The sequence below is a fragment of the Zalophus californianus genome, chromosome X (genome assembly GCF_009762305.2).
Source record: "Zalophus californianus isolate mZalCal1 chromosome X, mZalCal1.pri.v2, whole genome shotgun sequence".
Lineage (NCBI taxonomy): Eukaryota > Metazoa > Chordata > Mammalia > Carnivora > Otariidae > Zalophus > Zalophus californianus.
This window is the reverse complement of record NC_045612.1, coordinates 76,874,364-76,899,057: the sequence shown is the minus strand read 5'-3', so window position 1 is coordinate 76,899,057 and position 24,694 is coordinate 76,874,364. Positions and strand designations below refer to the sequence as shown.

Sequence of the window (24,694 nt, the reverse complement as noted above, 5' to 3'; positions counted from 1 at the left end):
TATATATATGTACATATATATATATATATATATATATGCAATGGGATATTACTCACTCATAAAAAAGAATAAGATCTTATAGGGGAAGGGAGGGAAAACTGAATGGGAAGTCATCAAAGAGGGAGAAAAACCATGAGAGACTCTTAACTATAAGAAACAAACTGAGGGTTTCTGGAGGGGAGGTGGGTGGGGGATGGGGTAATGGATGATGAGCATTAAGGAAGGCATGTGATGTGATGAGCACTGGATGTTATACACAACTGATAAATTGATGAACACTACACCTGAGACTAATGATGTACTATATGTTGGCTAATTGAATTTAAATTAAAAAAAAGAATAAGATCTTGCCATTTGCAACAACATGGATGAACCTAGAGATTATAATGCTAAGTGAAATAAATCAGACAGATAAAGACAAATACAATATGACTTCATTCAAATGTGAATTTTAAGAAACAAAAGAAAAAAAATAAAAAGAGACAAAAACAGATTTCTAAATACAAAAAAACTGGTGGTTGTCAGAGAGGATGTGAAGGGGATGGGTTAAGTAAATAAAAGGGATTAAGAGTTATTGTGGTGAGCACTGAGAAATATAAAACTGTTGATTCATTATTATTTTATACCTGAAAATAATACAATAATATATGTTAATTATATTACAATGAACTGATGAATCATTGAACATTATATCAAAAACCAATGATGTACTATAACTTGGCTAACTGAATTTAAATTAAAAAAGAAAATACAGTCATATTCAAAATATAAACAAAATACTATGTAAAATAGAGAAAAGTTAATCATAAATGAAAGCAAAATAATACACATTTTTAACGTTCTACCTTATAAAACAGTATATTAGGCATGTACTGCATGGAGCACTGGGTGTTATATGAAAACAATGAATCATGGAACACTACATCAAAAACTAATGATGTATTGTATGGTGACTAACATAACATAATAAAATAAAAAAATAAAACAGTATATTAGTTGTTACATAATTGAGTCATGAATGTAATTTTGTGTTATTTTTTTTTTCACAGCAGCAAGAATTAGCTCTTTCAGATTATATACTGATTGGGAAGATATATTTATAAACAAGCCACAATTATTTCCAACTGAGTCCTTTAGCATGATTAATACCTATGAGTACTTTTTGAACATCTTTATTTTTAAAGAGAAATCAAAAACTGTTTTGCTCACATTGAGTTTTCATTTTTAAGACAATTTTGTATACTTTTATTTTATTATCATTTGATTTCAACACATAAAATTGAGATTATAATACATGGTTGCTATTAGTATATTACTGTATTAGTAATTATAGTGGTGTTAAATTCATAGTTTAGTGGTTTGTAAAATCTTTGAACCAAAGTATGGTTTATTCTTGCCCCCCAAAATAAACAAATAAACAAATAAATAAAAATAAAAATAAGAGACTACTTATAAGAAAACAGATCATCCAATTTTTAAAAAGGCAATATATTTGAATAATCACTTCACCATAAAAGAGATAATGATTTCAAATAAGCATAAGAAAAGATGTTCAAATCATTAGGTAAATACAAATTAAATACACTATGAGATATTATTGCATATTAGAATGACTAAAATTAAAATAAAAAATACTGAGTACACCAAAAACTATGTTAACAAAGATGTAGAGAAACTAGAACTCATACATGCATTGCTGGTGAGAACATAAATTGATAGAACTACATTGGAAAAACAGATTGACAGTTTCTTAAAAAGTTAAACATAAAACTACCATACGAACCAGTCATTCCACTCTTAGTTATTAACCAAGAGAAAAGAAAGCATATGCCCATGCAAAGATTTGTATACACATATTTATAGCAGCTTTATTGTAAAACTCCATATAACCCAAAAGCTTATAAGCAAGTGAATGAATAAACAAATTATAATATACCCATATAGTGGAATACTACTCAGCAGTGGTCTAAAATGCAGAAGGAAAAAGGTACTCTGGGTGAGAGGGCCTATATTCTAGTTCTAGCTCCACCAGTCTGGAGTTTTATGACACAGAATAAGTCACATATTATTTCACAGCCTCAGTTTTCTCATTTAGGTATTGGCGAAATAAAAATATTTACCTTGTTTATTTCATATGTTGGTTTTAAAACTCAATTGAGGTAAATATATGGAATTGTTTGGTAAACTATAATTTGTATGACTTTTTTTGAGGTATGAGATTTTTTTAAATTGAAGTACGGTTGGCAGAAAATATTATATTAGTTTCTGGTGTACAACATGCTAATTTGACAATTCAATACATTAAGCTACGCTCACCACAGTTCTATACATTAAGCTATGCTTAATTCTATACATTAAGCTATTTACCATCTATCACCATTCAATATTATTACAATATTATTGACTGTATTCCCTATGCAGTGTTTTTCATCCCAGTGACTTATTTATTTTATAACTGGAAGCTTGTATCTAGTAGTCCCCTTCACCTATTTTACTCATTCCCCTCAATCCCATCCCTTCTGTCAACCAACAGTTGGTTTGCTGTGTTTATGATTCCATTTCTTTTTTGTTGGTTTGTTGGTTTTGGTTTTTAGAATCCACATATAAGTAAAATTATATAGTATTTTTTCTCTGACTTATTTCACTTAGGATATTAATTTATTCTTCTGATTAAATTTATGAAAACATCTTTTTTGAGAATTTTTTCTTCTAGTGTTTCTCATACTAAAGACTATAGCTAGAGAACTCCTTTAAGTTTTAAGTAATAGATAAATTTTGACATTCTTGGAAAGTTGATTTATGTTGACTAAAACATGGTAAGAATATCATCATGACTGTTCACTTTTTAGCACATCAACAATATTTGTGCTCAGTCTGAATTCTATTGCTTTGCTTCCGGACTTCAGTAAAAGATTTGGGACACTAAAAAAAACCCAATCTATCTGTCACTTTCACTTTGTCAAACTCAAATAAAGCCTTTTGATTGGAATGTATTTTTATCATGAACAAACATGATTAATAGTTACACATGCAGGCCAACCTGCCCAAGCTCCTTAATTGTACAGATTTATTCTCTGGTTTAATGGCCTTCTTAAAGCAATATTTGTGTAAGAACATAAAACAAGACCATACAAAGCTAATTCCCCCAAAGAAAATATATGAAAGTAGGTCAGTCTATGGGCTAGTACACATATTACACTACTTAATAATCTCAATTTGGATTGGTTTGGTTCTTATTGGCTAACCTATATTAATGATTTACTACATATGAACTGTGTGATATTGTCCTTGGTATATTATATATAGTAATACACACATACACATATATATTTATATATATGTATATATAGTATGTACTATACACACTAGTACTAGACATACTAGTATGTACTATACATACCATATTCTTTTGCTCTAGTACATACACACATACATACTAGAGCAAATGAAAGTTTTTATCCCCATTAGGGGAACAAATGGTTTCTGATTTAACAGCTGCAAAAAGAGATATGATTCTTCTTTCCAACTGGTAGAAATAGAAAACAAGTTTCCTGGTTTGGCTTCTTTTTCTTATAGAGACTTCTTTCTTCCTCATCTTGGTCATGTGTTGTGATAGTTATCCCTTTAACTTGCTCATGAAACTTAGAAAATTCTCAGATTCCTTTTGTGTATGCATTTGTTCTTTGCTATTGCAAGTTCATGTTTATTTTAATTTGCTTCTCTCTCTCTCTCCTGTCCAGTCAGACCACTGTAAAGTTTAAATTTTTGGAAAGCTAGCAAAGACTGATACCATTTCCTAATTTTCTTCACTCCCTTCTGTATTCTAGCAAGATTTTACTTTGAGGGAGACATATGGTTAATAGTCACCAATGGTGCTTCTTCTTTCTCTTCTACAAAGAAGTAACCTAAACAGCCAAGTTTCAAGATACTGCTGCTTCTTTTAAGGACCATAGTTTCATAGGTGGCACTTGGAAAGACAGATAATGACCACCCATCTAGCTCCCTTATCCTGGGCACACAGGAAGGTAGGTGAGTAGCAGCTCCTTTGAAACATATATCCACATTTGCATCATTGTGTGAATAATTTTATCTGCTGCCTCAAAACTTTGCCTCCTATCTTGCTTGCCTATAAGATAACAACCAAATCAAAGAAATAGCTGCTATTCAGTGATGAAGACAAAAAGAAAAACTTGGAAGGTCAAGAAAGTTCTTTCTTCCTGGAGGATCTTATAAGCTATTTAGCAGCTATTTTTGGAGCATCTACTATATGTGATGCTTAGCACAGGGGACTTACACTAAGTCTCACCTTGTCCTTAAGAAGTTTAGTGTAGCAGAATGAAAGCTATGGAGAACAATCTTCTTAATATCCTTTTAGACTCCAGAGGCAGATTGCGAGCCTTTTCTTGGCTGTCCACAAATGTAGTATTATTGCATCTATAAATCATTAAAACTGTAGAATCAGAAGGGAATCTCTCAGGGTCATATGTGGATAAACAAGGCTGACCCTTTCATCATGATAGCTATGGCAATAAGCAACTTCAGCTAACAGCATATTTACAGTTATGGCCAACTTAGATGTCAGTGGGAATATATTTCTCCACAAATTGGTAATGTCAAGTTAAGTAGTAAGTAACCCTAAGATCCTGATAGCATATACATGAGGTATCAACTCCAGAGCAACATTTCACTCTTCAACATGTTTCACATCTAAGAGAGAGTCATGGCTTTCTTTGGAGAAAATCATGTGCAATTTTCCTGAAATTCACATATTTCTAAATGAACTGTGGAATATATTTTCTAATGATTTCATGTTAAATATTGCCAGTTTCTCTTGTCTTGACATTTTTTTAAAACTTTAAACAAATTTAGGTTCAGAAAATAAGGGAGAGAGAGGAGTTGAGATGGCAGAGGAGTAAGGGACCCTAATTTTGTCTGGTCACTGGAATTCAGATAGATGGTTATCAAATCATTCTGAGCACCTGAAACATCAATCAGACATCTTAGAAAAGAATTGCTGTAATTCCACAAATAGAAAGGCAACCACTTCTGTGGAAGGTAAGAGGTGTGGAGATGTGAATCTAGGGTGATATAATGGAAGATAAGGTGGAGGGGAGGGACCTTGCTTAAGGAAGATATTGCAAAGTATTATAAGAAGTAGAGCACGAAATCAGAACTTTCAGAAGTCTGCTACAGTGAGGGATGATGCTGGCATTATGGTACTCAGGTGGTGAAGCATGGCAGAATCTGAGGTAGGACAGTATGGTGTCACAGGATCCCTGGGGTCACAAGAAGAACGGAGGTGCCTGAGTCCAGCAGGGTTTCCAGGGACAAGAGCAGGGAAGCTGGCTGAAAATAACAAGACTAGGAGACAGCTTTCTGCTTTGTGTTGCCATAAACTGAGATCAACTGCATGGTGGCGTGATCATTCTCTGGGCAAGGGCCCAGCAAAAGGTAGAAATGGGACGAGACCCCCCCCTCCCCTGGGAGGAACCGTGTGGGTCCAAGCCACAGGAGTCCATAAATTTTGGAGACTCAAAACTGGGTCATGTGCCTGAGATAAAAATGCTGGGTCACAGGCGGGGTGAACACAGAGTTTGGTCAGAAACCAGGGAGACAAGAGTGATTGACTGCTTTTTCGTGAGAGCTCACTGAAGAGTGGGGGTGTAAACTTTCAGCTCCAGGGCTAAAGAGTGGGGCTCTGCCATTTTCATCTCCTCTGTTGCTGCTGAAAATCTTCAGGGAGCAAAACAGTGCCATATAGTGGAATCTGGAACCATTTACATGGAGCCAGATGCATGCCAAGGGAGGCACAATTCCACAAGGGCAAGAACACCTGAGAATCAGCACAACAGGCCCCTCCCCCAGAAGACCAGCAGGAAAAACTAGGTAGCACCAAGTTTACCCATCATAGAGAACTGCAAAACCTCAGGTCTTGGGGAAAACAGTATATAGCATTCATGGGTTTTTTAATTTTTTTTTAGTATTTCAGTTTTATTTTTTTTGGATATTTTCTTATTTTTTAAATTCTTTCTTAATTTTTATTTTTATATATATGTTATATATAATATATATACATTTTTTTATTTTGGTTTCTTTTCATTTTATTTTGTATATATATATTATTTTATTTTTGTATATATATATATATTTTTTTCTTTCTACCCTATTTTGCAAATCTAGTTTCTTTTAACAAACAGACCAAAATACACCCAGGATCTAGTTTAGTGTTTTGTTCTGTTTTATGTTTTCTTTGATTTTTTTCTTATTTTGTTTTCTTCTGGTTTGTTTTGTTTTGTTTTGGTGTTGTTATATTTATCTTTTCTCTCTCTTTCTTCTATTATTTTCTGGATATAATGATGAGACAGAAAAACACACCCCAAAAGAAAGAACAGGTGGTAGCACTCACTGCCAGGGATTTAATAAGTACAGATATAAGTAAGATGTCAGAACAAAAATTCAAAACAACAATTATAAAAAATACTAGCTGGGCTTGAAAAAATCATAGAAGACACTAGAGAATCCCTTAGTAGAGAAATAAAAGAACTAAAATCTAATCAAGACGAAATTAAAAATACTATTACTGAGATTCAGTCCCAAATAGAGGCTCTAACAGTTAGGATAAATGAGGCAGAAGAGAGAGTTAGTGATATACAAGAAAAAAATGATAGAAATTAAAGAAGCTGAGAAAAAGACAGAAAGACAACTACAACAACAGAAAGATCATGAAGGGAAACTTTGAGAAATCAGTGATACCATAAAGCAAAACAATATCCAGATAATAGGGGTCCCAAAAGATGAAGACAGAAAGAGAGAGAGAGGCAAGGGTTTATTTCAACAAATTATAGCTGAGAACTTCCCCAATCCAGAGAAGGAAACAGGCATTCAAGTCCAGGAGGCACAAAGAACCTGCATCAAAATCAACAAAATTAGATCAACACCATGACATACAATAGTGAAGCTTGCAAACTTCAGAGATAAAGAGAAAAATCCTGAAAGCAGCTCAGGACAAGATATCCTTACCCTACAAATGTAGACACATAAGGCTAGCAGCAGACTTGTCCACAGAGACCGGGCAGGCCAGAAAGGACTGGCATGATATATTCAGTGTGTTAAATGGGAAAAAATATGCTGTTAAGAGTATTTTTTCCAGCAAGACTGTCATTCAGAATAGAAGGAGAGATAAAAGAGTTTCCAAGACAAACAGAAAATAAAGGAGTTCCTGAACACTAAACCAGCCCGGCAAGAAATATTAAAGGGGGATCCTGTAAGCAAAGATAGGGCCCAAAAGTAACATAGACCAGAAAGGAGCAGAGACAATCTACAGAAAAAGGGTCTTTATAGGTAATACAATGACACTAAATTCATATCTTTATATAATTACCATGAATGTAAATGGACTAAATGCTCCAATCAAAAGACATAGGGTTTCAGATTAGATAAAACAAACAAACAAACAAAACCATGACCCATCAATAAGCTGTCTACAAGAGACTCATTTAGACTCATAGATGCCTCCAGACTGAAAGCGAGGGGATGACAAACAATTCATTATGCTTATGGACATCAAAAGAAAGCTGGAGTAGCAATCCATATATCAGACAAACTAGATTTTGAACCAAAGACTGTGATAAGAAATGAAGAAGGACACTATATCATAATAAAGGGTCTGCCCAACAAGATCTAAAAATTGTAAATATTTATGCCCCTAACTTTGGAGCAGCCAATTATATAACCGAGTTAATAACAAAATTAAAGAAACACATCGACAATAATACTTTAGAACGCCACTCACATCAATGGACAGATCATCTAAGCAGAAGATCAACAAGGACACAAGGGCTTTGAATGACACACTGGACCAGATGGATTTAACAGATATATTCAGAGCATTTCATCTTAAAACAGCAGAATACACATTCTTCTCAAATGCACATCGAACATTCTCCAAAATTCATCACATACTGGGTCACAAATCAGTTCTCAACTGATACAAAAAGACTGAGATTATTCCATGCTTATTTTGAGACCACAATGCTTTGAAACTTGAAGTCAAGTACAAGAAAAAATTGGGAGGAACAAAAATACATGGAGGTTAAAGAGCATCTTACTAAAGAATGAATGGGACAACAAGGAAATTAAATAATAATTTTAAAATACATGGAAGCAAATGAAAATGAAAACATTACATTTCAGAACCTTTAGAATGCAGCAAAGGTAGTCCTAAGAGGGAGAAGTATAACAATACAGGCTTTTCTCAAGAAACAAGAAAATTCTCAAATACACAACCTAACCTTACACTTAAAGGAGCTGGAAAAAGAACAGCAAATAGAGACTAAATCCAGAAGAAGAGAAATACTAATGATTAGAGCATAAATCAATGATATAGAAATCAGAAAAACAGTAGAACAGATCAAGGAAAGTAGGAGCTGCTTCTTCAAGAGAATTAATAAGATCAATAAACCCCTAGCCAGACATCAAAAAAAAAAAAAAAAAAGAGAGAGAGAGAGACAGAGGGAGAGAAAGGACTCAAATAAATAAAATCATGAGAGAAAAAGGAGACATTACAACCAACACTTAAGAATTACAACCAGGGGCGCCTGGGTGGCTCAGTCGTTAAGCGTCTGCCTTCGGCTCAGGTCATGATCCCGGAGACCTGGGATCGAGCCATGCATCGGGCTCCCCGCTCTGTGGGAAGCCTGCTTCTCCCTCTCCCACTCCCCCTGCCTGTGTTCCTCTCTCGCTGTGTCTCTCTCTGTCAAATAAATAAATAAAATCTTAAAAAAAAGAATTACAACCAATTCTAATAGAATATTATGAGCAATTATATGCCAACAAATTAGGCAATCTGGAAGAAATGGATGTATTCCTAGAAACATAAACTACCAAAGCTGAAACAGGAAGAAATAGAAAACCTGAACAGGCCCATCATCAGCAAGGAAATTGAATCAGTAATCAAAAACCTCCCAACAAACAAGAGTCCATGGCCACATGCCTTCCTAAGGGAATTCTACCAAATATTGAAGAGGAATTAATACGTATTTTTCTGAAACTGTTTTAATAATAGAAATGGAAGGAAAACTTTCAAACTCATTCTATGAGGCCAGCATTACTTTGATCCCAAAACCTGACAAAGAATCCATTAAAAAGGAGAATTACAGACCAAAATCCCTTATGAACATGGATGCCAAATTTCTCTCCAAGATACTAGCTAGTAGGATCCAATAGTACATTAAAAGGATTATTCACCATGAACAAGCGGGATTTATTCCTTGGCTTCAAGGGTGATTCAACATCCACAAATCAATCAGTGTGATGCATTAATGAAAAAAAAGGATAAGAATACACGAATCTCACAATAGATGCAGAAAGTGCATTTGACAAAATGCAGCATCATTTCTTGAAAAAAACTGTCAACTGTGTAAGGATAGAGGGAACATACTTCAATATCATAAAAGCCACATGTGAAAACCCACATTAAATATCATCCTCAATGGAGAAAAACTGAGATATTTTCCCCCATGGTCAGGAAAATGACAGAGATGTTCACTCTCATCACTGCTGTTCAACATATTACTGGAAGTCAGCTTCAGCAACCAGACAACAAAAGGAAATAAGAGGCATCCAAATCAGCAATGAAGAAGTTGAACTCTCACTCTTCACAGATGGCATGATACCCTGTAGAAAACATAAAAGAATCCACCCCAAAATTGCTAGAACTCATACAAGATTCAGCAACGTGGCAGGATATAAAATCAATGCACAGAGGTCAGTTGCATTTCTATACACTAATAATGAGACAGAAGAAAGATAAATCAAGGAATTGATCCCATTTACAACTGCACCAAAAACCATAAGGTACCTAGAAATAAACCTAACCAAAGAGGTAAAGGATCTGTACTCTGAAAAGTATAGAACACTTACGAATGAAATTGAGGAAGACACAAAGAAATGGAAAAACATTCCATGCTCATGGATTGGAAGAAGAAATATTGTTAAAATGTCTATGCTACCCAAGCAATCTACACATTCAATACAACCCCTGTCAAAATGCCATCAGCATTTTTCATAGAGGTGGAACAAATGATCCTAAAATTTGCATGGAACCAGAAAAGACCTCAAGTAACCAAAGGAATGAAGAGAAGGAAAACCAGCTGGAGTCATCACAATTCCGGACTCCAAGCTATATTACAAAGCTGTAATCATCAAGACAGCATGGTACTGGCACAAAAACAAACACATAGATCAATGGAACAGAATAGGGAACCCAGAAATGGACCTTCAACTCTGTGGTCAACTAATTTTCTACAAAGCAGGAAAGAATATCAAATGAAAAACAGTCTCTACAACAAATGGTGTTGGGAAAGTTGGATAGTGAGATGCAGAAGAATGAAAATGGACCACTGTACACTGTACACCAAAATAAACTCAAAATGGATGAGAGACCTAAATGTGAGACAGGAATCCATCAAAATCCTAGAGGAGGACACAGGCAGCAATGTCTTTCAATTTGGCTGCAACAACTTGCTAAACCTGTCTCCAAAGGCAAGGGAAACAAAAGCAAAGATGAACTATTGGGACTTCATGAAGATAAAATGCTTCTGCACAGCAAAGGAAACAGTCAACAAAACTAAAAGGCAATCTATGAAATGGGAGAAGATATTTCCCAATGTCTTATCAGATAAAGGGCCAGTATCTAAAATCTATTAAGAACTTATCAAATGTAACACCCAAAACCAAAAAAATCCAGTCAAGAAATGGGCAGAAGACATGAAAAGAGATTTCTCCAAAGAAGACATACAAATGGCCAACAGATACATGAAAAACTGCTCAACATCACTTGGCGTCAGGGAAATACAAATCAAAACCACAATGAAATACCACCTCACACCAGTCAGGATGGCTAAAATTAACAAATCAGGAAACAATAGCTGTTGGCGAAGATGCAAAGAAAGGGGAACCCTCTTACACTGTTGGTGGGAATACAAACTGGTGCAACCACTCTGAAAAAGAGTATGAAGTTTCCTCAAAAAGTTAAAGATAGAGCTACCTTTTGACCCAGCAACTGCACTACTAAGTATTTATCCAAAGGATACAACAATAGTGATTCGAAGGGGCACATGCACCCCAATGTTTATAGCAGCAATGTCCCCAATTGCCAAAATACAGAAAGAGCCCAGATGTCTATCAACAGAGGAATGGGTAAAGAAGATATGGTATATATATTCACAATTTCTCTCAGCCATCAAAAAGAATGAAATCTTGCCATATGCAATAACATGGATGTGACTAGAGGGTATTATGTTAAGCAAAATAAGTCAGTCAGAGAAAGACCAATACCATATGATTTCTCTCATATGTGGAATTCAAGAAATAAAAGAGATGAACATAGGGGAAGGAAAGGAAATAAAAAGTAAGATAAAAACAGAGAAGGAGAGAAACCATAAGAGACTCTTAACTATAGAAAACTGAGGGTTGCTGGAGGGGAAGTGGGTAGGTGTTGGGATAATTGGATGAAGGGCATTGAGAAGGCACTTGATGTAATGAGCACTGGGTGTTATATGCAACTGATGAATCACTGAATTCTACCCTTGAATCTAATAATACAGTATGTGTTATAAAAATTAATCAATTAATTAATTAAAGATAGCATTACCCTACGACCCAGCAATTGCACTACTAGTTATTTATCCTAAGGATACTAAAACAGTGATTCAAAGGGGTGCATTCAATCCAATGTTTATAGAAGTAATGTCCACAATTGTCAAAATATGGAAAGAGCCCAGATGTCCATTGACAGAAGAATGGATAAATAAGAAGTGGTATATATATACACAATGGAATATTACTCAGCCATCAGAAGTAATGAAATCTTGGCATTTGCAACGATATGGATGGAACTATAGGATATTATGCTAAGTGAAATAAGTCAGATAAAGACAAATACCACATGATTTCACTCATATGTGGAATTTAAGAAACAAATCAGATGAACATAGGGGACAGGAAGGAAAAATAAAGTAAGAGGAATACAGAGAGGGTGACAAGCCATAAGAGACCTTTATCTGTAGGAAACAAACTGAGGGTTGCTGGATGGGAGGTGGTTGGGGGGATGGGGTAAGTGGGTGATGGGCATTAAGGAGGGCTTTTGAAGTACTGAGCACTGGGTATTGTATGCTACTGATGAATCACTAAATTCTTCCTCTGAAAACAAGTAATACAACATATGTTAATATAAAGAAATAAATAAATAAGTAAATAAATAAATAAATATTTTTAAAAAGTTAAAGATAAAGCTGCCCTAAGACCCAGCATTTGCACTACTAGGTCTATTTCCAAAGGATACAAACATCGTGATTTGAAGGGGGCACCTGCACCTTAATGTTTATTATAGCATTAATTTTCACAGTAACTAATAAATGGAAAGTGCCCAGTTGTCCATTGACAGATGAATGGATAAAGAAGATGCGGTGTATAGATACAGTGGAATATTACTTATCCATCAAAAAGAATGAAATCTTGCCATTTGCAATGGTATGGATGGAACTAGAGGATATTATGCTAAGCGTATAAGTCACTCAGAGAAAGACAAATACTATATGATTTCACTCATATGTGGAATTTAAGAAACAAAAGAGATGAACTTAGGGGTAGGGAAGGAAAAATAAGATAAAAACAGAGAGGGAGACAAACCATAAGGGACTCTTAACTACTGGAAACAAACTGAGGGTTGCTGAAGGGGAGGTGGTTGGGGGGATGGGGTAACTGGGTGATGGGCATTAAGCAGAGCACTTGAAGTAATGAGCATGGGGTGTTGTACACAACTAATAAATCGCTAAATTTTAACTCTGAAACTAATAATACAGTATAGGTTAATTAAATTAAATTTAAATAAAAATTAAAAAAAACTTTAAACAAATTTTTATTAACAGAGAATGTCATCTAATTAGATTATTTTTCTACTTCAGACACAATTATTCTTACTCTCCATGGAAAGGCTGCTTCTCATTTTTTTATCTGGTAATGGCAATCACTAAAATCCTGAATTTAACAGAATAGTTGTAAAAATGCCTCAGTGATTTAAGTTGAAAGCAACACATTTGTTACATGACTCTTGAACTTAGTTATCAGGAATGTACGAATGTGTTTTTATTCAAAAATACAAAATACATTTTCTGTAGGCATTGACAATGACAGCAGTAAACCATTATATGTTGTTAACTGAAACCAGTAACTGTTGGTTATAGTTTTTTCTTAAACATCAGCCAAGCTTTTCTTCAGTCATTTGCTTCAACTGATTTCTCTAAGTTATTGGTAAGGATCACTGCATTGAACTTCATCTCACAGTTTATTAATAAAACACTATTATAAGAATCAGGACATGCCACCTCCCATATCACATCCCATTCCACCCATTCCACCCATTCCAGGGTCTTTAGGAATTTCCGTGACTAGATCTTCTGCTGTACTTAACAGAGAGGCCACTCTGGCAGCATCCAATAAAACAGTTCTTACAACCTTAGTTGAGTCAATTATTCCCTTTTCCACGATATTCACAAAATCTCTAAGCATAGCATCATACCCATTTCTGAGGAACTTTGCATAATTTTCTCAATTATTAGTGATCCTTCAATACCTGCATTCTTAGTAATGGTCACTGCAGGAATTTTGAGTGTTCTTTTAATAATTTCTATATCAATATTTTGATCTTCAGAAGCTGGAATTATTTTTTTAAATTTTATTTTATCATGTTAATAATAATTATGTTTAATATGTTAATAATAATAATTATTATGTTTATTTTATTTTATTATGTTAATCACCATACATTACATCATTAGTTTTTGATGTAGTGTTCCATGATTCATTCGCACCCAGTGCTCCATTCAATACGTGCCCTCTTTAATACTCATCACCAGGCTAACCCATCTCCCCACCCATCTCCCCTCTAGAACCCTCAGTTTGTTTCTCAGAGTCCATAGTCTCTCATGGTTCATCTCCCCCTCTGATTTCCCCCCTTCATTTTTCCCTTCCTACTATCTTCTCTCTCTTTTTTTTTTAACACATAATGTATTTTTAAAAGATTTTATTTATTTATTTGAGAGAGAGAGAGCTCACAAGCAGGGGGAGGGACAAAAGGAGAGGGAGAAGCAGAGTCCCCACTGAGCATGGAATCTGATGCAACATGGGGCTCTATCCCAGGACCCTGAGATCATGACCTGAGCCAAAGGCAGCCGCTTAACCAAATGAGCTACCCAGGCACCCCAGGACCTGGAATTATTGAATCCAAAGCTGGAATGCTCCAAACCATGACATAACCCCTTCCCAGAACAATGCCTCCAACAGCAGCTCATGTAGCATTGAGGGCATCTGTAACTCCGTCTGTCTTTTCATTCACTTCAACATCATTTGTCCCACCAACTTTCAGCACAGCTACTCTATCTGAAAGTTTGGCCAGAGGTTCAATCAGTTTTTCCTATTCGTGTTCACTAGTTGTGACATCTAAATTCTTGATGATTTCTTGAAAACATTTTTCAATTTGAGCCTTGTCACCATTTCCTTTCAAGAGCATGGCATAATCTTTGGTCACAATGACCTTTCCAACTTTTGCTAAGTCATGAGGCTGAATTTCTTCAAGATTTAGTGTCAATCACTCTTCTCCAATCACTGCACCACCAGTCGCAACAGCCATCTCTTTAATGTGGTTCTTTTTATTGTCACCAAAACCTAGATCTTTGACTGCTACAACCAAAAGATCAATTTTTAGCCTATTCAAAATGAGTTTATTCAGAGCTTCTACATCAACATCTAGCAATTATGACCAAGGGCTAATGGGGAGCATTGGCAATTTCAGGAACAGATACAGTGGATTGGACTCTGGAAACTTTCTTTTCACCTCAATAGAATATAGAATAATGGAATTCACATTTCTGACCTTTTGATGTATTAATAAAATATGGAGAAATATACTCACACTTGAACTACATGCCTTGAATAATTTCTAATTCATCCTTTAGTGTTTTTCCATTCTTTACTGTGATGACTCCCTTTCTTCTAAGTTTTTTTCATTACATCAGAAATGATGTTGCATATTTCTTTGTCTCCATTTGCAGAAATCGTAGAAATCTGAGCAATTTCTTCAGGGGTTGTCACAGGTTTAGACTGCTTCTTAAGTTCAGCAATTACAGCATCAACAGCTAACATCACACCTCTCCTGATTTCCACAGGATTAGCACTTTTGTTAATCTTTCCTAAGCCTTCCTTGGCAATAGGGTGTGCTAGGAAAATAGCAGTAAGGGTGCCACCCCCAGCCTCTTTCATTTATGTTACTGATATCTTGAACAAGTTCAGTGCCGATATTTTTATATTTTAAGCCAATAGACTTTGCAAAAGTCACACCATCTTTTTTTACTTTGGGTCTTTTCCAACTCTGTTCAATAATCACTGTTCTTCCCTTTGGCCCCACAGTAACAGCTACAGCATCGACTAAAAGGTCTACACATTGAAGCATTAAAGCTCAGGCATCTACACCAAATTTTACTTCTTTGGAATGAGTCTGAATGAGATGAGGAGCCAGTGCCCTGGGCACTGGCCTAATTTCAGGAAGAACTGCAGGTAATCAAGGCATTTCTGTGGGGCAACCACAGGGTGTGCCATCAGTCAAGCAAGTTGTAGGATGCAAATGAGGGGAAGAGTTCCTCCTGTTGTGAATTTCAACAAATTTTTTTACCTATCCAGTATCATTCACTCAGATGTCCTATTCATATAGTAACCTAATTTTCCAAGACATATTTAATTTCAAGAATTATCTCCCATTATCTTTCCAAGCCATCAGAGTGTTCCATAAGTTCCAGTTTTTTCAAAGTCCAAGTTATATTTTTTGGATTGCATCTGGCACCAAGAAGCAACACAAAAACCTTATTTATGAGATATTATGGTCAAATTTAAAGTTTGGAAAGTGTAGTTACCACACTACTAAAAGTAATATTCAGGGAATGAAAAAATACATAAAGCTAGTAAGTGGAAATAATGATAAGGACCTCCACAATCCTTTGTTAGGCCATAATTTGCTCCTAGACCATGGTTTAATGCTCTAACTTCTAGTTGAGAAACATGTTTTAAGTAACTTTAAGTTATAAATTGATAATTGGTTATTAGTATAATAATTTAACATTTTAAATTTTTCAGGAAGATGATTCATCCATTTATTTTGAAGTGAAGTAGAAGGAAATAAGTAAGAAATTTCAAGGCTAGTTTTATCCAAGTATTTTTCTTGTTTCGGTCAAATTTGTAAATTGTATGTGTGACTTTTTAGTTAATATGACTGCAAATGAACTAAAAAATAGAAAAGTCTCTCTAAGGTGGAAATATAAATTCCAAGTCTTTAGGAAATTAATGTTTATTCTAAATTGTGGTCCTTTAACATTTATGATCTTACTTCACTTTGCATAGATCAACAAGAGGGAATAGTAATACTTAATCTGCAAACTGTACATAGGATCTATCTGGAAATATTCTGCTACTTAATGAAAAGTCTAGATAAAGTAGTTCTCCTTAAATTCACTGTTCATATATGTTTTTCTCTTTTAAGTGTGTGTGTGTGTGTGTGTGTGTGTGTACGTAATTTGGCTATGGTTCTTTTAGATTGAGTCTTATCCATAGTTACGAGATAAGTTCTCTTAGGCCTATAGAAGATTCTGAGTCAATATATATAAAACACCTCAGATTGGCACAATCATTGAGAAGAACTATCAACCTTCGAGATCCAAATCTTTTGCTGTCCTGACTGTAGTACAGAACTTTAAATGGGTAAAATGTGTTTCAGAGAATGATTTATTGAATTCTCACCATAGGTTTGCCTTCTGCTTATGTAACTCTATAGGAATCTCTCATTCCACGGCTTTGGATTATTTTTTACAATTCTGACTCAGCAACAGAGGATAAAAAACCATGATATGATGAATAAGCCACACAAGTAAGAAATACAGATGTGGACTATAGACCTCCAAAGTAGAATTAAGCTGGTCGAGGATATGTGCCAGACATTGGAAAAGTTAAGAGGTAGGTACTTTGGTGGTTATTGTTGTTGAGGGCTTTTTGTGTTAGAGTAGACTATTGTAAGAAGATTGTCATGATCTGTATAATATGACAAGCTGTGACTACTTTTATAAGAAAATTAAGTTTACTTTCAGAAAAGTTGAGCTATCAAAGTGGTAGTGAAAATCTGAAGAAGATTTTATTCTTAGTTTTTTAGATTTTTTAACAGGAAATAGGTCTAGGAGGGAGTAAGAGAAAATGAACTTTTATTGAGATTTACTAACCAAGTATCAAAATATGTGTTATCCCATTTAATCCTCATAATAATCCTATGACGTATGTGGTATTATCTTCATTTTACACATAGAAAACAGTCTTGAATAGATTATTTGACTTATCCAAGGCCATGCAGCTATTAAGTTTAGGGTTGTGTTTTAGACACAGGTCTCTCTGACTTCTAACATTGTATGTAAAGAAGACCAATATCTAAAAAAAGCTATAACTATATAATTTCATGGTTTTCTTATGAAGAATTAAACCTCTATTTAATTTTAATTTTCTGAGGAAAGTTTCTGACATAGTATATTCAGAAAATTCTTCAGCAACCCCAATATATGCACCTAAGGAAAAGGCAGTGCTAGAGAAAGAAGCAACTATTCTCAGTAGTGAAATGGCTGTGGTTCTGACATTTTTCTTTTTGATTCTTCTGAGTTTCTTTAGATAGTATGTAAATGGAAACCAAATTTTCTAGAGCAAATATATGTACCTAGAGCAGGTAAGTATAGAAATGTAGCCTTCTATTATGAAATGTGCTTTATTTATTTAGTTAAAGCAGCAGTTTAAAGTTTATTTCAACTGATTGTAGACTCATGTCACATACCTTTGGACATTTGATCAGTCTAAGGAATTTAAGCCTCTTTTATTTTCATAATTTAGAAATGTTTAGGTTTCCTTCACATTGCAGAAGCTTTTTGTCTTCATGAAGTCCCAATAGTTCATTTTTGCTTTTGTTTCCCTTGCCTCTGGTGACATGTCTAATACGGAGTTGCTAGGCTGAGGTCATAGTTTCAAAGAAAAGTGGAAATATTGATTTAATTTTATTAAATTATAGTCTTTAGAAGTTCTTCCACATGGTGTTTAAACTTTTAATTGTTTTTTATAACTGTCTAATAAAAATTATTGGCAACTGTGGTATAGTGGCAAGATCTTTTGATTTGTAGTCAAAGAACCTGAATTTGAATTTTAGTTCTGCCTCTCTGATACAGTTTTCTTTTATTTATTTTTTTTATTATGTTCAGTTAGCCAACAAATATATATCATTAGTTTTTGTTGTAGTGTTCAATGATTCATTAGTTGCATATAATACCCAGTGCTCTTCACAACACATGCCCTCTTTATTAAGTTTTTTTAAATTTTAATTCCAGTATAGTTAACATACAGTATTATATTAGTTTCAGGTGTACAATATAGTGATTCAACAATTCTGTACATTACTCAGTGCTCATGATGATAAGCGTACACTTTAATCCCCATCACCTATTTCATCCATCCCCACCACCCACCTCTCCTCTGGCAACCATCAGTTTGTTCTCCATAGTTAACAGTCTGTTTCTTGGTTTGTCTCTCTTTCTCTCTCTCTTTTAAATTTGATCATTTGTTTTCTTTCTTAAATTCCACATATGAGTAAATTGAGTGGTATTTTTCTTTAACTGACTTATTTCACTTAGCATTATACTCTCTAACTCCATCCATATTGTTGAAAATGGCAAGATTTCATTCTTTTTTATAGCTGAATAATATTCCATTGTATATATATCATATCTTCTATAGTGATTCATCTATCTGAACTTCAGTTATTTGTGTGGTATTTTTCTTTAACTGACTTATTTCACTTAGCATTATGCTCTCTAGCTCCATCCCTATTGTTGAAGATGGCAAGATTTCATTCTTTTTTATGGCTGAATAATATTCCATTGTATATATATTGTATCTTCTATAGCCATTCATCTATCTGAACTTCAGTTTTCTCATCTCTAACATGGGAAAATAATCCATATCTCATATAATTTTGTGTGAATAACTTGAGATAATAAATGTGAGTGTACTTTGTGGACAACAAAATTCCCTAACAATGTGAAGGGAAAGGGAATCAAATGAACACTAAGGGAACAAAGAACAGTTTCTTTGAAAAAGATTAATAAAATTGATAAACCCCTAGCCAGACTTATCAGAAAATAAGAGAAAGAACCCACATAAATAAAATCACAAATGAGAGAGGAGAGATCACAACCAACACCACAGAAATACAAACAATTACAACAGAATATTATGAAAAATTATGTGCCAATAATTTGGGCAATCTGGAAGAAATGGATAAACTCCTAGAAACATATAAACTACCAAACTGAAACAAGTAGAAATAGAAAATTGAACAGACCAATAACCAGTAAAGAAATTGAATCAGTAATCAACAAAGTCCCAACAAACCAAAGTCCAGGGAGGGCTTCACAGGCGAATTTTACCAAACGTTTAAAGAAGAGTTAATACCTTTTCTTCCCAAACTGTTCCAAAAAATAGAAATGGGAGGAAAACTTCCTAACTCATTCTATCAGGCCACCATTACCCTGATTCCAAAACCAAAGACCCCACTCAAAAAAAAAAAAAAAAAAGAACTATGGGCCATTACCCCTAATGAACGTGTATGCAAAAATTCTCAACAAAATACTGGTAAGTTGAATCCAACAATATATTAAAAGAATCATTCGCCACAATCAAGTGGGATTTATTCCTGGGTTGCAGGTGTGGTTTAATATTTACAAAGTGATCAACATGATGTACCACTTTAATAAAAGAAAGGATAAGAATCATATTATACTCTCAGTGGATGCAGAAAAAGTGTTTAAGAAAATACAACATCCATTATTGATAAAAAAAAAATACCCTCAACATAGTGGGGATATAGGGAACATACCTCAAAATCATAAAGGCTAGATACAGAAGACCCACAGCTAATATTATCCTCAATGGGGAAAAACTGAGATAAAAATGTAAAAAGCTTCTGTAAAGTAAAGGAAAAATCAACATAACTAAAGGTAACCTTTAGAATGGGAGAATATATTTGCAAATGACATATCTCATAAAGGGAAAGTACCCCAAAAGTATAAAGAACTTGTCGGGGTGCCTGGGTGGCTCAGTCGTTAAGCATCTGCCTTCGGCTCAGGTCATGATCCCATAGTCCTGGGATCGAGCCCTGCATCGGGCTCCCTGCTCGGCAGGAAACCTGCTTATCCCTCTCTCACTCCCCCTGCTTGTGTTCCCTCTCTCGCTGTGTCTCTCTCTGTCAAATAAATAAAATCTTTTAAAAAAAAAAGTATAAAGAACTTGTCAATATCCACAGCCCCCAAAAAAATCCTGTTGAAAAATGGGCAGAAGAAATGGATAGACATTTTTTTTCCAAAGAAGACATCTAGATGGCTAATAGATACATGAAAACATGCTCAACATCCCTCATTATCAGGGAAATATAAATCAAAACTACAGTGAAATATCACTTCATACCTATCTGAATGGCTAAAATTAACAACACAAGAGACAACAGATGTTGGTGAGGATGCAGAGAAAGGGAAACCCTCATATTGTTTTGGGGAATGCAAACTGGTACAGCCAGGATGCAGAGAAAGGGAAACCCTCTTATGTTGTTTTTGGGAATGCAAACTGGTACAGCCACTATAGAAAACAGTATGGAGGTCCTCAAAAAGTTAAAAATTGAACTACCTTATGACCCAGCAATTGCATTACTAGTATTTACCTAAAGGATGAAAGAAGACAGATTCAAAAGGGTACATGCCCTGCAATGTTTATAGCAGCATTATCAACAATAGCCAAACAATGCAGAAAGCCCAAATGTCCATCAACTGATGAATATATAAGAAGAGGAATATAATATATATATATTATTCAATATATATTATTCAACCATCAAAAAATGAAATCCTGCCATTTGCAATAATGTGAATGAAGTTAATATATGTAGTAGAATATTATTCAGCCATCAAAAAGAATGAAATCTTGTCATTTGCAATAGACAGAATAGAGTTAGAGAGTATTATGCTAAGGAAAATAAGCCAGTCAGATAAAGACAAATACCATATGATTTCACTCATGTAGAATTTAAGAAACAACACAGATGAATATATGGGGGAAAATGAGAGAAGCAAACTATAAAGCAGATTCTTAACTATAGGTAACACACTGAGGGTTGCTGGAGGGGAGGTGGGCAGGGAGATGAGTTAAAAGGGGGTTGGAGATTAAGGAGGGCATTTTTTTGTGATGAGCATTGGGTGTTGTATGTGATGAATCACTAAATCCTATACATGAAACTAATTTTACACTGTATGTTAACTAACTGAAATATAAATAAATACTTGGAATAGGAAAAAAAGAAACGGAGGCTCAAATTTTATAATAAATTAAGAGTTTCAAAATACCTTTTCTAAAAAAATTGAGGCTGAAAAATTTGCAGAAAGTCACATAGCTAGTACATGATAGAACAAGAAATCCAACTTTGGAATGTGTGTCTCTAAGCCCAATATTCTTTCCACAACATCAAGCTGCCTAGGTGATTGTATCGAGCCTTACAATAAGTGGAAGTCATGTATGAAATGAATTTAATGGAAATAATTACTGAAAGAGGAAGATCGTGGGGGATTAGGAGTACCCTAGGCTTGCCTGTCCCACTAACTCAACTAGATAACTATGAAATCATCCCAAAAGCTCCAGAAATATACCTGAAGACTGACAGAACAAACTCCACAACCCAAACGAGAGAAGAAGTTACATTGAAGAAGGTAAGAAGTGAAGAGACAGGGTTTAGGGGAGAAATAGATTGCAAGTACTCTGGAGGGAAGGGAGCTGTGGTCCCAGAGAAGGTCAAGAAAGTGAGGAGCACACAGGAGAATGCACAAGGAGAGTGTTTCCTCAAAGCCATTGGATTCTAAAAGGAGAGGGGCTGAATTTCATATCTTCTTCCAAGCAACAGGGATTAAAACATGGAGTTTTAAAGATCAGTGGTTGGGATAAAGTCCAACCACCTGGTTGTTACAGAGACCAGAGGACACTCTGCTGTTCCTGGAGAGAAGGCAGGCAAACAACCCAGGAGCAGACAGCATGGAAACAGCAATCTGAACAATGCCTGAGGCACACAGTGGGGGAGATTATTCACTCTTCTTGGAGCATGTCCCTGAGAGACAGTGTTCAAGAAGATGCCTTTCTGGGAACAAAGGAGCTGGCCTGTGCCATTTCCCTCCACTGCACCTTAGCATTGACACAGAGCCACCTGTGGGAAGCAGCACAGCACCAACACTGGCTGCTTAACTTGCATACACCAGGCCTGCCATCCCTGCACTCTCATGGAACTGCCCCTCAGTCAAGGTTGCCTCGGTCCCAGTGCAGCAGACTCCTCCCCCTGAAGACCAGCACAACCCCAGCCCACACTATGTCTCCTTACAAGAGATTTCTGCAGGGCCTCAGTTCTGGTTCAGGTGGTGTCACATCTCATTTCAAAGCAGACCAGAGCACACCTAGTTAAAACTCACCACATTCAGGTCAAGGACCAAACACTGCCCACAACAGCCAAGGAGAGCCTCTGCAGATGACTGGCCTGAGGGATAAAGCAGCTAAAACACAACAGAAGAGAACACACAGCACACACAAGAGACACTCCCTGAAGCACCCAGAACTGGGCACTACATAACTTCTTCATAAGGCCATTACTTGCAGAAGCAAGAGATATAACTGGCTTTTCTAACACGGAGAAGGCAGAGGCTTAGACAAAGTGACAGAGGAATTCATCCCAAATGAAAGAACAAGATAAGGCCACGGCCAGAGATCTAAGCAAAACAGATATAAGTAAAATGCTTGATGGAGAATTTAAAGCAATAATCATAGTAATACTCACTGGGCTTGAGAAAAGAATAGAAGAAATCAGTGAGACCCTTGGCACAGAGATAAAAGAGTTTAAAAAAAAGAATCAATCAAACAGGAAGAGTGTAGTAAAGAAGATTGGAAACATCCTTGATGTAATGAACAGCAGGTTGGAAGAAACACAAGAATGAATTAATGACAGAAGACAAAGTATAGGAAAAATACAAAGATGAACAAAAGAATCAAAGAATTATGGACCACAAGAATAGACTTAGGGAAATCAATGACTCCATCAAATGTAATAACATTCTTATTATAGGAGTCCCAGAAGAAGAAAGGAGAAAAGGAGGCAGAAAATTTATTTGAAAAAAGACTAGATGAGGGGCACTTTGGTGGCTCAGTCAGTTAAGTGTCCAACTCTTGGTTTTGGCTCAGATCATGATCTCAGTCATGAGACCAAGCCCCACATCAGGCTCTGTGTTGAGTGTGGAGTCTGCTTCAGATTGTCTCTCTCTCCTTCTCCCTGTACTCCTCCCCCTGCTCACTTGTGGGCTCACTCTCCCTAAATTAAATAAATAAAATAAAATAAAATAAAAAGGAAAAAAGAGTAGCTGAAAACTTCCTTAATCTGGGGGAAGGAAACAGATATCCAGATCCAGAAAGCTCAGAGTGCTCCCATCCAAATCAACAAAAGCAGGCCAACACCAAGATACATTGTTATTAAATTTGAAAATATACTGATAAAGAATCTTAAAAGCAGCAACGTAAAAGAAGGCCATATCTTACAAAGGAAAACCTATAACACTTGTAGATTTCTCAACAGAATCTTGTTGGGAATGGCATGATATATTGAAAGTGCAGAATAGAGGGGCACCTGGCTGACTCAGTTGGTAGAGCATGTGACTCTTGATCTTCTTGGGGTCATGAGTTTGAGCCCTACATGGGGTACAAAGATTACTTAAATAAAAAAACTAAAAAAAAATGAAGAATGGAAAAAATCTGCAGCCAAGAATACTCTATCCAGCAAGGCTATCGTTCAGGAAGAAGAAAAGATAAAGAGCTTCCCACACAAACAAAAATTAGTTAGTGACCACTAAACAAGCCCCACAAGAAATATTATAGGAGACATTTTTTAGTGCAAAAGAGAGAGCAAAAGTGATAAACACAAGGAAGATTAGAGAAAATCTCCAGAAACAAAAAAAGAAGTAATAAAATGGTAATAAATACATTTCTATCAATAATTACTTTGAATGTAAATTGACCAAACACTCCAATCAAAAGACACAGCATGTCAGAATGGATTTTAAAAAAGACCCATATATGCTGCCTATAAGAGACTCATTTTAGATCTAAAGACACCTGCAGATTGAAAGTGAGGGGACGTTTCTCCAGAAACATTAAATGTTTCTCCAGAAACATTTATTATGCAAATGGATGTCAAAAAGAAAACTATCAGACAAACTAGACTTTAAAACAAACCTATAGCAAGAGACAAAGAAGGGCACTATATAATCACAAGGGACCAATTATTAGAAGATCTAATAATTTTAAATATTTATGCACCTAAAATGAGAGCACCCAAGTATTTTAAAAAATAATAATAACAAACATAAAGGAGCTAATCAATAATAATACAATAATAGTAGAGGACTTTAATACCCCACTTACATCAATGGAAAGTTAACATGAAAACAATGGCTCTAAATGACACACTGGATGAGATGGAGTTAACAGATGT

At 35.3% G+C, this 24,694-nt stretch overlaps 1 protein-coding gene and 1 pseudogene across 2 annotated transcripts in view; one reads left to right on the top strand and one right to left on the bottom strand.

Annotated features, from left to right (window-relative positions):
• The window catches only part of ZC3H12B (zinc finger CCCH-type containing 12B), a 245,107-nt gene that overhangs the window by 21,579 nt on the left and 198,834 nt on the right, over positions 1-24,694 (top strand). For both annotated transcript variants that reach the window (XM_027608563.1, XM_027608564.1), the window contains exon 2: positions 16,880-17,058. The gene's annotated coding sequence lies outside the window, so the exon portion shown is untranslated. The remainder of the gene's footprint in view (positions 1-16,879; positions 17,059-24,694) is intronic.
• Positions 13,372-15,625, bottom strand: LOC113930412 (annotated as a pseudogene).